The following is a 14624-nucleotide window of genomic DNA, read 5'->3' as shown; positions in this document are numbered from 1 at the left end:
AGTCAGAATAGTAAAAGCAGCTCTCAAAGAGCAAGTGTTGCAGGGTTGTTCGGGACTCAGCATGAAGCAACGTTTGGCAAATTTCTTGCTGAAGTACAGAACTACTCCGCACACTACAACTGGACATACCCCAGCAGAACTCTTGATGAAGAGGAGATTGAGAACACGATTGAGTCTTGTTCAACCAAATTTGGCCTCAAGAGTTAAACAGAAACAGTTGAGTCAGAAATGTTATTATGACACCAATCAGAAAGAACACAGTTTCAAACAAAAACGAGTGTGTTCATGTTCTCAGTTTTCCAGAAAGTCAAGTTTATATAAGTGGGATATAGGAACCATAGTAGAGGTTGGTGGAACCAAGAGATATTTGGTTGAAATTGGTGACAACATCCGAAGTGTTCATGTAGATCAAATGATCTCTGCTCGAGATGAACCAAAACGTGATCTTGAACCAGCTGATCATGAACACATACATGAGTTTGCCTCCGTTCAGACTTCAGAAACTGAAGTACCAGGTTCAAACAAGTCTGAGATAGAAACAGGATCATCTTTGAGTTCGGAACCAGAACAAAACAGCCCGAAAACTGGTCCAACACCAAAACCTTCAGTAAGGAGATCAGGAAGGCTCCGCAAACCTGTTATTAAACTGGATTTGCAGTTCATTTAAAAGAGAAAAGCCAGGAGTTTTTGTTATGTGGTACACGTAATGCTGGGAAAGGTGGGACCATAGTTTTGTTGTATGAGAGGGGAATACGTAAAAATGTTTTAAAGGGGAAAGCAGTGTAATGTATTATCACATGGTTTGTCATATGGTTTGTATGAGCATGCTCAGTTCATTCTGGCCAAATAAAGCAAGCAGATGGATTAGCAACTCATCGTGTCTCTGTCCTTCATTTGTTCTACCCACATATATTACAATACCTATTTAGGCTGGCCATTGACTAGTGCAGTGGATGAGCTTAACAGTCTTTTGAAGCCGAGATTCTAATCTAACCCAGACTGACATCATGGGGTCGATTTCATCTCCCGGGCATGAACCCGGTCAAGCGAGCGGCCCATTGAGTGAGGCTCGGCCCATTTTAACGGCTGAGCCTCTTTAGCGTGCCGCCTCCCGACTTCCTGACCGAAACTACCGGCAAGTCCGCGGGAAGCGGCTGCCTGGCTGTTAAAATTGGGCACGGCTCGGTGGCAGTCGCGGGAACCCCGTCACAAGGTAAGTGGCTGCGAGGGGAATCCTGGTCGAGGGAAGTCCGGGGTAGGGAAAGCCCAAGGTTTCCTTGTGGGGCACAAAATTAAAAACTTAGCTTACTGGGCCGCTACTGGCCCTGGCTGCTGTTCCCGGCAGGTTTGTCCTTGTCCTGATCTGCTGCTCAAGCCTCGTGTTAAAATAGCAGATCAGGCTTCGATAACATCATCAGATCCCAATCTGCCTATTTAAAGAGGGCCTCGCCGGCTTGAGGTGTGTGCGCTTGCTGTGTACAATTTAAAATTGCAGTCGGCCAGATCGGGGCGGGAACGGAGTGGGCTGGTACCCTGCTCCATTTTAACTGCCGCGTCACGTCCCCCCCCCACCGCCCCCCGGCCCAGTTTCCACCAGCTGCAAACTCCCCCCACCAATGAGACGCTCCTCTCCATGCGGAGTGCAAAGGTCACATGTAGAATGAGCTTGGGGCAGTCTCACTCCAGCTCCTATTGGGCACCAGTGCCTTGAGCATAAAACTGCCATTAATTTGCCCCTAATTGACAGTCCCCTAATAAAGTCAATAAGGATGGCTGGGGTGTGGGGATTGGAAATGGTGCAGTACAGAAAGTTTTTGGCGGGGTGAGGTTCAAGGACATGATTGGAGGAGATGGAGCTTCAGTCTGTGCAGAACCAGCTCCACACACGATCCAGTAGTGCTCAATATTGAATCAGCAGGCAAAAACTGGAACCATGCCTCATTGGCATTTTTAACCTTCGGAAATATCAACATTAACCAGCAAGCATAACTTTATGGCCAACTGCAGCAGACAGAAGTTGTGTGTGGATTATGGAACTTTGCACAGTCACAGGCCAAGTATTGAATTGTCCTGCATTTTCTTTTGTTTAGCATATCATAGTAACAGGTCAGCCTTTCATCCAAAACCAGTTCTCTTTCATTTGTACTCGGTCTTTTCAACCTAAAGAACTTTTTTCTGAAATGAACAAGATCACACAGTTACAAAGTCTACTTCAACAGACCTCTCGGCTTCACGCTAAACCTCAAATCACTGCCTCAGCGGAGGGCTTGCATAATAATAAGACATATTCAGCCGATTTATGCCGTAAGGCTACCTTGAACCTCAATACTATTCCCTGCTATACTCTTGACCCTTTCACTGGGTGACAAAGCCCATGAATATTCAAAGGAGAGTATGTCACACCACTACCTGAATCAAAGAAGCTTGTTGGAGGGGGGAAAAATATATAGAAAATGACTACAGATCGAATGGTTTAGATACACATCAGCAAAAGTCTATCCAGCTTCCTATTAGTATAGTGGGTTCAAGAGCCATCTGGACATACTTCCTGCGATTGTTGATTAGGAGGCGATATCGGATAGAGAGATTGTGTGAGAACTCTGGCCTCAGAGTCAGATGGTTGAGGAGTCAAGCCCCACTCCAGGGACTTGAGCACTAAAATCTAGGCTGACACTCCAGTGCAGTGCTGAGGGAGAGCTGCTCTGTCAGAGGTGACATTAATCCGAGGCCCCGTCTACCCCTCTCAGGTGGACGTAAATGATCCCATGGCATTACTCGAAGAAGAGCAGGGGAGTTATCCCCAGAGTCCTGGTCAATATTTAGCCCTGAACCAAAGCCTAAGAAACCAGCACGGTGGCATAGTGGTTAGCACTGTTGCCTCACAGCGCCAGGGACCCGGGTTCGAATCCGGCCTCGGGTGACTGTCTGTGTGGAGTTTGCACATTCTCCCCGTGTTTGCGTGGGTTTCCTCTGGGTGCTCCGGTTTCCTCCCACAGTCCAAAGATGTGCAGGTTAGGTTGATTGGCTATGATAAAATTGACCCTTAGTGTTAGGGGGATTAAATACGTGGGGTTATGGGGATAGGGTGGGATATGTGTTGGTGTAGGGGTTACGGGGATCGGGTGGGATATGTGTCGGTGCAGGCTCGATGGGCCGAAATGGCCTCTATCTATACTGTGGGGTTTCTGTGATTTCTGTGATTATCTGGTCATTATCACGGTGCCGTTTGTGGGAGCTTGCTGTACACAAATTAGCTGCCGTGTTTCCTCCATTACAACAGTGACTACACTTCAAAAACACTTTATTGGCTGTAAAGCGCTTTGGGGCATCCTGAGGTCTGAAAGACGCTGTAAAAATGCGAGGCTTTCTTTTCTTATTACAAATGTTATAAATAGCAGCCATAACAGATGGATTCAGGACAAGTGCTTGCAGTTAAATTCCTAAAAATCTGTAAATACCACTCACATTCCTTGGAGACAGTAGGGATATCCCCTAGGAACCCATTACAACAGTGTAATTTCCCATTTTTCTTCCACTGTTTGCTGATTGCTGTTTGGAGGCAGCTAATGAATTATTCACGTAACTTTTTACTCTGCAAAATCTCATGGGCCGCCTGCTGGGCCTTTCTATAAACAGAGACTGCTGGAGCTCTTCCAACCGGTCAATGCCATGCTTGGCTGTGGTACTGAGCCAGTGGGAACAGAGAGATACCCAGTCAGTGTGTGGGAACAGAGCGATACCCAGTCTGTGTGTGGGAACAGAGCGATACCCAGTCAGTGTGTGGGAACAGAGCGATACCCAGTCAGTGTGTGGGAACAGAGCGATACCCGGTCTGTGTGTGGAGCAGAGTGATACCCGGTCTGTGTGTGGGAACAGAGAGATACCCGGTCTGTGTGTGGAGCAGAGTGATACCCGGTCTGTGTGTGGGAACAGAGCGATACCCGGTCTGTGTGGGGGAACAGAGAGATACCCGGTCTGTGTGTGGAGCAGAGTGATACCCAGTCTGTGTGTGGGTACAGAGCGATACCTGGTCTGTGCGTGGGAACAGAGCGATACCCAGTCAGTGTGTGGGAACAGAGAGATACCCGGTCAGTGTGTGGAGCAGAGTGATACCCGGTCTGTGTGTGGGAACAGAGCGATACCCGGTCAGTGTGTGGGAACAGAGAGATACCCAGTCAGTGTGTGGGAACAGAGAGATACCCGGTCAGTGTGTGGGAACAGAGCGATACCCAGTCTGTGTGTGGGAACAGAGCGATACCCAGTCTGTGTGTGGGAACAGAGCGATACCCGGTCTGTGTGTGGAGCAGAGTGATACCCGGTCTGTGTGTGGGAACAGAGCGATACCCGGTCAGTGTGTGGGAACAGAGAGATACCCAGTCAGTGTGTGGGAACAGAGAGATACCCAGTCAGTGTGTGGGAACAGAGAGATACCCGGTCAGTGTGTGGAGCAGAGTGATACCCGGTCTGTGTGTGGGAACAGAGCGATACCCGGTCAGTGTGTGGGAACAGAGAGATACCCAGTCAGTGTGTGGGAACAGAGAGATACCCGGTCAGTGTGTGGGAACAGAGCGATACCCGGTCTCTGTGTGGAGCAGAGCGAAACCCGGTCTGTGTGTGGGAACAGAGCGATACCCGGTCTGTGTGTGGGAACAGAGCGATACCCGGTCTGTGTGTGGGAACAGAGAGATACCCGGTCTGTGTGTGGAGCAGAGCGATACCCGGTCTGTGTGTGGGAACAGAGCGATACCCGGTCTGTGTGTGGGAACAGAGCGATACCCGGTCTGTGTGTGGGAACAGAGCGATACCCGGTCAGTGTGTGGAGCAGAGCGATACCCGGTCTGTGTGTGGGAACAGAGCGATACCCGGTCTGTGTGTGGGAACAGAGCGATACCCGGTCTGTGTGTGGGAACAGAGCGATACCCGGTCTGTGTGTGGGAACAGAGCGATACCCGGTCTGTGTGTGGGAGCAGAGCGATACCCGGTCTGTGTGTGGGAACAGAGCGATACCCGGTCTGTGTGTGGGAACAGAGCGATACCCGGTCTGTGTGTGGGAACAGAGCGATACCCGGTCTGTGTGTGGGAACAGAGAGATACCCGGTCTGTGTGTGGGAACAGAGCGATACCCGGTCTGTGTGTGGGAACAGAGAGATACCCAGTCTGTGTGTGGGAACAGAGTGATACCCGGTCTGTGTGTGGGAACAGAGAGATACCCGGTCTGTGTGTGGGAACAGAGCGATACCCGGTCTGTGTGTGGGAACAGAGAGATACCCAGTCTGTGTGTGGGAACAGAGCGATACCCGGTCTGTGTGTGGGAACAGAGAGATACCCAGTCTGTGTGTGGGAACAGAGCGATACCCGGTCTGTGTGAGGGAACAGAGAGATACCCGGTCTGTGTGTGGGAACAGAGCGATACCCGGTCTGTGTGTGGGAACAGAGAGATACCCAGTCTGTGTGTGGGAACAGAGCGATACCCGGTCTGTGTGTGGGAACAGAGCGATACCCGGTCTGTGTGTGGGAACAGAGAGATACCCAGTCTGTGTGTGGGAACAGAGCGATACCCAGTCTGTGTGTGGGAACAGAGCGATACCCGGTCAGTGTGTGGGAACAGAGCGATACCCGGTCTGTGTGTGGGAACAGAGTGATACCCGGTCTGTGTGTGGGAACAGAGTGATACCCAGTCTGTGTGTGGGAACAGAGAGATACCCGGTCTGTGTGTGGGAACAGAGTGATACCCAGTCAGTGTGTGGGAACAGAGAGATACCCGGTCTGTGTGTGGGAACAGAGAGATACCCGGTCTGTGTGTGGGAACAGAGTGATACCCAGTCTGTGTGTGGGAACAGAGCGATACCCGGTCAGTGTGTGGGAACAGAGCGATACCCGGTCTGTGTGTGGGAACAGAGAGATACCCAGTCTGTGTGTGGGAACAGAGCGATACCCGGTCTGTGTGTGGGAACAGAGCGATACCCGGTCTGTGTGTGGGAACAGAGCGATACCCGGTCTGTGTGTGGGAACAGAGCGATACCCAGTCAGTGTGTGGGAACAGAGAGATACCCGGTCTGTGTGTGGGAACAGAGAGATACCCGGTCTGTGTGTGGGAACAGAGCGATACCCGGTCTGTGTGTGGGAACAGAGCGATACCCGGTCTGTGTGTGGGAACAGAGCGATACCCGGTCTGTGTGTGGGAACAGAGTGATACCCGGTCTGTGTGGGGGAACAGAGCGATACCCGGTCTGTGTGTGGGAACAGAGCGATACCCGGTCTGTGTGTGGGAACAGAGCGATACCCGGTCTGTGTGTGGGAACAGAGCGATACCCGGTCTGTGTGTGGGAACAGAGCGATACCCAGTCAGTGTGTGGGAACAGAGAGATACCCGGTCTGTGTGTGGGAACAGAGAGATACCCGGTCTGTGTGTGGGAACAGAGCGATACCCAGTCTGTGTGTGGGAACAGAGCGATACCCGGTCTGTGTGTGGGAACAGAGCGATACCCGGTCTGTGTGTGGGAACAGAGTGATACCCGGTCTGTGTGGGGGAACAGAGCGATACCCGGTCTGTGTGTGGGAACAGAGCGATACCCGGTCTGTGTGGGGGAACAGAGAGATACCCGGTCTGTGTGTGGGAACAGAGAGATACCCGGTCAGTGTGTGGGAACAGAGAGATACCCAGTCAGTGTGTGGGAACAGAGAGATACCCGGTCTGTGTGTGGGAACAGAGAGATACCCAGTCAGTGTGTGGGAACAGAGAGATACCCAGTCAGTGTGTGGGAACAGAGAGATACCCGGTCTGTGTGTGGGAACAGAGCGATACCCGGTCTGTGTGGGGGAACAGAGAGATACCCGGTCTGTGTGTGGGAACAGAGCGATACCCGGTCTGTGTGGGGGAACAGAGAGATACCCGGTCTGTGTGTGGGAACAGAGCGATACCCGGTCTGTGTGTGCAGCAGAGTGATACCCGGCCTGTGTGCGGGAAAAGAGAGATACCCGGCCTGTGTGCGGAACAGAGAGATACCCGGTCTGTGTGTGGGAACAGAGCGATACCCAGTCTGTGTGTGCAGCAGAGTGATACCCGGTCTGTGTGCGGGAAGAGAGAGATACCCGGCCTGTGTGCGGAGCAGAGAGATACCCGGTCTGTGAGCGCAAACAGAGCGATACCCGGTCTGTGTGCGGAGCAGAGAGATACCTGGTCTGTGTGCGGAGCAGAGAGATACCCGGTCTGTGTGCGGGAACAGAGAGATACCCGGTCTGTGTGCGGGAACAGAGAGATACCTGGTCTGTGTGCGGAGCAGAGAGATACCCGGTCTGTGTGCGGGAACAGAGAGATACCTGGTCTGTGTGCGGAGCAGAGAGATACCCGGTCTGTGTGCAGAGTAGAGCGATACCCGGTCTGTGTGCGGGAACAGAGAGATACCCGGTCTGTGTGCGGGGACAGAGAGATACCCAGTCTGTGTGCGGGAACAGAGAGATACCCGGCCTGTGTGCGGGAACAGAGAGATACCCGGTCTATATGTGGGAACAGAGCGATACCCGGTCTGTGTGCGGAGCAGAGAGATACCCGGTCTGTGTGTGGAGCAGAGAGATACCCGGTCTGTGTGCGGAGTAGAGAAATACCTGGTCTGTGTGCGGGAACAGAGAGATACCCAGTCTGTGTGTGGGAACAGAGCGATACCCAGTCTGTGTGTGGGAACAGAGCGATACCCGGTCTGTGTGTGGAGCAGAGTGATACCCGGTCTGTGTGTGGGAACAGAGCGATACCCGGTCAGTGTGTGGGAACAGAGAGATACCCAGTCAGTGTGTGGGAACAGAGAGATACCCAGTCAGTGTGTGGGAACAGAGAGATACCCGGTCAGTGTGTGGAGCAGAGTGATACCCGGTCTGTGTGTGGGAACAGAGCGATACCCGGTCAGTGTGTGGGAACAGAGAGATACCCAGTCAGTGTGTGGGAACAGAGAGATACCCGGTCAGTGTGTGGGAACAGAGCGATACCCGGTCTGTGTGTGGAGCAGAGCGAAACCCGGTCTGTGTGTGGGAACAGAGCGATACCCGGTCTGTGTGTGGGAACAGAGCGATACCCGGTCTGTGTGTGGGAACAGAGAGATACCCGGTCTGTGTGTGGAGCAGAGCGATACCCGGTCTGTGTGTGGGAACAGAGCGATACCCGGTCTGTGTGTGGGAACAGAGCGATACCCGGTCTGTGTGTGGGAACAGAGCGATACCCGGTCAGTGTGTGGAGCAGAGCGATACCCGGTCTGTGTGTGGGAACAGAGCGATACCCGGTCTGTGTGTGGGAACAGAGCGATACCCGGTCTGTGTGTGGGAACAGAGCGATACCCGGTCTGTGTGTGGGAACAGAGCGATACCCGGTCTGTGTGTGGGAGCAGAGCGATACCCGGTCTGTGTGTGGGAACAGAGCGATACCCGGTCTGTGTGTGGGAACAGAGCGATACCCGGTCTGTATGTGGGAACAGAGCGATACCCGGTCTGTGTGTGGGAACAGAGAGATACCCGGTCTGTGTGTGGGAACAGAGCGATACCCGGTCTGTGTGTGGGAACAGAGAGATACCCAGTCTGTGTGTGGGAACAGAGTGATACCCGGTCTGTGTGTGGGAACAGAGAGATACCCGGTCTGTGTGTGGGAACAGAGCGATACCCGGTCTGTGTGTGGGAACAGAGAGATACCCAGTCTGTGTGTGGGAACAGAGCGATACCCGGTCTGTGTGTGGGAACAGAGAGATACCCAGTCTGTGTGTGGGAACAGAGCGATACCCGGTCTGTGTGTGGGAACAGAGAGATACCCGGTCTGTGTGTGGGAACAGAGCGATACCCGGTCTGTGTGTGGGAACAGAGAGATACCCAGTCTGTGTGTGGGAACAGAGTGATACCCGGTCTGTGTGTGGGAACAGAGCGATACCCGGTCTGTGTGTGGGAACAGAGAGATACCCAGTCTGTGTGTGGGAACAGAGCGATACCCAGTCTGTGTGTGGGAACAGAGCGATACCCGGTCAGTGTGTGGGAACAGAGAGATACCCGGTCTGTGTGTGGGAACAGAGTGATACCCAGTCTGTGTGTGGGAACAGAGAGATACCCGGTCTGTGTGTGGGAACAGAGTGATACCCAGTCAGTGTGTGGGAACAGAGAGATACCCGGTCTGTGTGTGGGAACAGAGAGATACCCGGTCTGTGTGTGGGAACAGAGTGATACCCAGTCTGTGTGTGGGAACAGAGCGATACCCGGTCAGTGTGTGGGAACAGAGCGATACCCGGTCTGTGTGTGGGAACAGAGAGATACCCAGTCTGTGTGTGGGAACAGAGCGATACCCGGTCTGTGTGTGGGAACAGAGCGATACCCGGTCTGTGTGTGGGAACAGAGCGATACCCGGTCTGTGTGTGGGAACAGAGCGATACCCAGTCAGTGTGTGGGAACAGAGAGATACCCGGTCTGTGTGTGGGAACAGAGAGATACCCGGTCTGTGTGTGGGAACAGAGCGATACCCAGTCTGTGTGTGGGAACAGAGCGATACCCGGTCTGTGTGTGGGAACAGAGCGATACCCGGTCTGTGTGTGGGAACAGAGTGATACCCGGTCTGTGTGGGGGAACAGAGCGATACCCGGTCTGTGTGTGGGAACAGAGCGATACCCGGTCTGTGTGGGGGAACAGAGAGATACCCGGTCTGTGTGTGGGAACAGAGAGATACCCGGTCAGTGTGTGGGAACAGAGAGATACCCAGTCAGTGTGTGGGAACAGAGAGATACCCGGTCTGTGTGTGGGAACAGAGAGATACCCAGTCAGTGTGTGGGAACAGAGAGATACCCAGTCAGTGTGTGGGAACAGAGAGATACCCGGTCTGTGTGTGGGAACAGAGCGATACCCGGTCTGTGTGGGGGAACAGAGAGATACCCGGTCTGTGTGTGGGAACAGAGCGATACCCGGTCTGTGTGGGGGAACAGAGAGATACCCGGTCTGTGTGTGGGAACAGAGCGATACCCGGTCTGTGTGTGCAGCAGAGTGATACCCGGCCTGTGTGCGGGAAAAGAGAGATACCCGGCCTGTGTGCGGAACAGAGAGATACCCGGTCTGTGTGTGGGAACAGAGCGATACCCAGTCTGTGTGTGCAGCAGAGTGATACCCGGTCTGTGTGCGGGAAGAGAGAGATACCCGGCCTGTGTGCGGAGCAGAGAGATACCCGGTCTGTGAGCGCAAACAGAGCGATACCCGGTCTGTGTGCGGAGCAGAGAGATACCTGGTCTGTGTGCGGAGCAGAGAGATACCCGGTCTGTGTGCAGGAACAGAGAGATACCCGGTCTGTGTGCGGGAACAGAGAGATACCTGGTCTGTGTGCGGAGCAGAGAGATACCCGGTCTGTGTGCGGGAACAGAGAGATACCTGGTCTGTGTGCGGAGCAGAGAGATACCCGGTCTGTGTGCAGAGTAGAGCGATACCCGGTCTGTGTGCGGGAACAGAGAGATACCCGGTCTGTGTGCGGGGACAGAGAGATACCCAGTCTGTGTGCGGGAACAGAGAGATACCCGGCCTGTGTGCGGGAACAGAGAGATACCCGGTCTATATGTGGGAACAGAGCGATACCCGGTCTGTGTGCGGAGCAGAGAGATACCCGGTCTGTGTGTGGAGCAGAGAGATACCCGGTCTGTGTGCGGAGTAGAGAAATACCTGGTCTGTGTGCGGGAACAGAGAGATACCTTGTCTGTGTGGGGGAACAGAGAGATACCCGGTCTGTGTGCGATAACAGAGAGATACCCGGTCTGTGTGCGAGAACAGAGAGATACCCGGTCTGTGTGCGAGAACAGAGAGATACCCGGTCTGTGTGCGGGAACAGAGAGATACCCGGTCTGTGTGCGATAACAGAGAGATACCCGGTCTGTGTGCGAGAACAGAGAGATACCCGGTCTGTGTGCGATAACAGAGAGATACCCGGTCTGTGTGCGGGAACAGAGAGATACCAGGTGTGTGTGCGGGAACAGAGCGAAACCCAGCCTATGTGCGGAGCAGAGAGATACCCGGTCTATGTGTGCGGAGCAGAGAGATACCCGGTCTGTGTGCGGAGCAGAGAGATACCCGGTCTGTGTGCGGGAGCAGCGAGATACCCGGTCTGTGTGCGGGAACAGAGAGATACCCGGTCTGTGTGCGGGAACAGAGCGATACCCGGTCTGTGTGCGAGAACAGAGAGATACCCGGTCTATGTGTGCGGAGCAGAGAGATACCCGGTCTGTGTGCGGAGCAGAGCGATACCCGGTCTGTGTGCGAGAACAGAGAGATACCCGGTCTGTGTGCGGAGCAGAGAGATACCCGGTCTGTGTGCGGGAGCAGCGAGATACCCGGTCTGTGTGCGGGAACAGAGAGATACCCGGTCTGTGTGCGGGAACAGAGCGATACCCGGTCTGTGTGCGAGAACAGAGAGATACCCGGTCTGTGTGCGGGAACAGAGAGATACCCGGTCTGTGTGCGAGAACAGAGAGATACCCGGTCTGTGTGCGAGAACAGAGAGATACCCGGTCTGTGTGCGATAACAGAGAGATACCCGGTCTGTGTGCGAGAACAGAGATACCCGGTCTGTGTGCGAGAACAGAGAGATACCCGGTCTGTGTGCGGGAACAGAGAGATACCCGGTCTGTGTGCGAGAACAGAGAGATACCCGGTCTGTGTGCGGAGCAGAGCGATACCCAGTCTGTGTGCGAGAACAGAGAGATACCCAGTCTGTGTGCGAGAACAGAGAGATACCCGGTCTGTGTAGGGAACAGAGATATACCCAGTCTGTGTGGGGGAACAGAGAGATACCCGGTCTGTGTGTGGGAACAGAACTGTTATGTATTGTGTGTTCTCCTCCCACCTGTGGTGGCGCTGTCACAGGAGATAAATGGTTGGGTGTTCTCTCGCTTAAGTTTAGCTCGCTTTGTTCGGAACTTGCCAGAACTTCCTTTCCTTCCAATAAAGCACTTCATGTTTGAATCTCTGGGTTCTGAGTCCTAAATTGTGTCTAGGTAGAAAGGTACCGACACAACAAGTGGCGACGAGGATCGGATGAATCTGTGTTGTGGGAACTTTCTTGTTTTCGACTACAAAACACTCGGAACAGAGATCGCAGCATCACATTAACGTTACGGCAGTGAGTAAACAGAAATTTTAATTTGAAACGTGAGATGGCTACTATATTAGGAAACATTGGTAATTTTGATGAAAATGTGGAGCAATGGAGCGCATATACGGAACGTTTTGACTATTTTGTATTGGCGAATGCGGTGGCAAATGAAAAGGTCATGCCTACCTTTTTGAGTGTAATTGGGCCGAAGACATTCAATTTACTTCGCAGTCTCGTGCAGCCAGATAAGCCAGGAACTAAAACATATAAGCAACTAGTAGAAATTCTTGGAGCACATTTATCACCAAAACCTCTGGTTATTGCTGAGAGATTTAGATTTCACAAACGGAATCAAGAGGAGGGGGAATCAGTGACGATGTTTATTGCTGCTTTAAAAAGGTTGTCAGAACACTGCGAGTTCAAGGAGGTGCTGAAGGACACCATTAGAGACAGACTCGTGTGTGGTCTGCAAAATGCAGCCACACAGAAGCGCCTTCTTACTGAGGATAACCTTACTCTTGAAAAGGCCATTGAAGTTAGTGTCTCCATGGAGATGGCGGAAAAGGAAGCCCACCAGTTGAGTTCAACAGGGCGAGTTCACAAGGTGTCGTCTGAGCCTAAAGGTGCGCGGAACGGCACATGTTACCGTTGTGGGAAAATGGGCCATCACGCTAATGACTGCTGGTGTACGGAGCTGGAATGCCGAAATTGTGGCAAAAAGGGTCACATTGAACGTGCCTGTAGAGGTAAAAAAAGAACAGACAGAGCTGGGAAGCATGGAAGCAAAATGTCTGTATTTGGACAAGAGAGGAAAAAGAGTGTTCATTCAGTGCAGTATGATGGAACAAGCAAAACAGAAGGGAGCAACACCTCTGAGGAGGAAGAGGTGCACATACTGACGGTTGCAGGTGATTCAAATGGCTACTGGGTGTCACCACTGGTGGAGGGACAATCAGTGCGGATGGAGGTGGACACAGGCGCGGCTGTGTCCCTTGTTTCAGACACTGTCTACAGCAAAATGCTAAAGCATCTTACCCTTCAGCCAACAAACATTGTGCTAAAGACGTATACCGGCGAACCTGTGGCCGTGAGAGGCGCCATTGAGGTGACAGTTAAATTGAACGGACAGACTGCAAAACTGCCACTATATGTGGTAAAGGGAAATTACCCATCGCTACTGGGATGTGCGTGGCTAGAGAAAATCACGCTGGACTGGCCTGCAGTCCGCATGATGTCAAAAGGGGAGTCAGGTCTGACTGCAGTGTTAAACAAACATGCAGAACTCTTCAATGGGGAACTTGGGAGCATGAAAAAGATCAGCGTGAGACTGGACATTAAACCTGACAGCAAGCCGAAGTTTCACAAAGCTCGACCTGTACCCTATGCAATTAGGCCAAAAGTTGAGGCTAACTTGGAGGCCTTAGTGGAGAATGGAGTCCTGGAGCCTGTGAGCGTGAGCAAATGGGCCACACCCATTCTTCCTGTCCTGAAAAAGGATGGATCTGTTCGAATCTGCGGGGATTTTAAAGTGACTATTAACCCGGTGCTGTCTGCGGAACAGTACCCTCTTCCCCTCATTGATGATCTTTTTACGGGCCTGGCCGGAGGGCAAAAGTTCAGCAAAATAGACTTATGCCAGGCTTATCTACAAATGCATGTCGATGCCAAATCAAAGGAGCTGCTAACAATTGTGACACACAAGGGGTTTTACAGGTACTGCCGCCTTCCGTTTGAAATTACCTCGGCCCCTGCTCTATTCCAAAGGGCAATGGATCAGATTTTGAGTGGACTGCCAGGAGTCCAATGCTACCTGGACGCCATCCTTGTCACTGGGACAAATGAGGATCATCTTCTGAACTTGGATGCGACACTACAACGACTGAAAGAGTACGGACTCAGAGTTCGTAAAAACAAATGTGAATTCTTTCAGTCTTCAGTTGAGTACCTGGGGCATGTGATTGATGCTACTGGCCTGCGTAAGGCACCGTCAAAGGTCAAGGCGATCGTGGAGGCCCCAGCACCCCAGAATGTGAGCCAGTTACGTTCATTTCTGGGGCTACTTAACTACTATGGGAAGTTTATTCCAGACTTAGCAACATTGCTGAAGCCGTTACATCAGTTGCTATGTCAAGGCAAAACATGGAAATGGACTGAACTGTGCAACGAAGCTTTCGCCCAAGCAAAGAAAGTATTACTGAAATCGGAGGCCCTGACACACTTCGACCCAAAGCTACCCATGCAGCTAGCATGTGATGCATCACCATATGGTGTGGGAGCAGTCATATCACACATCATGCCTTCTGGTGAAGAGAAACCTATCGCCTTCGCATCACGCACATTGAACAAGGCCGAGAGTAACTATGCGCAGATCGAGCGCGAGGCCTTGGGAATCGTTTTTGGAATTAGAAAATTTCATCAGTACCTGTTTGGGAGAAAGTTCACACTCCTGACGGACCACCGTCCATTGACTTCAATCTTCAGGCCCCACACCGGAATTCCATCTCTCGCTGCAAGCAGGATGCAAAGGTGGGCTTTA

At 52.4% G+C, this 14624-nt stretch overlaps 1 protein-coding gene across 1 annotated transcript in view; it reads right to left on the bottom strand.

Annotated features, from left to right (window-relative positions):
* The window catches only part of LOC147103094 (ephrin type-A receptor 7-like), a 276169-nt gene that overhangs the window by 147837 nt on the left and 113708 nt on the right, over window positions 1–14624 (bottom strand). The gene's annotated exons all lie outside the window — the stretch shown is intronic.

The sequence above is a fragment of the Somniosus microcephalus genome, chromosome 20, assembly GCF_052327205.1.
Source record: "Somniosus microcephalus isolate GS21.2 chromosome 20, FLI_Smic_1.0, whole genome shotgun sequence".
Classification (NCBI taxonomy): Eukaryota; Metazoa; Chordata; class Chondrichthyes; order Squaliformes; family Somniosidae; genus Somniosus; species Somniosus microcephalus.
The sequence above is the reverse complement of the archived record's forward strand: the minus strand, read 5'-3'. Positions and strand labels throughout refer to the sequence as shown.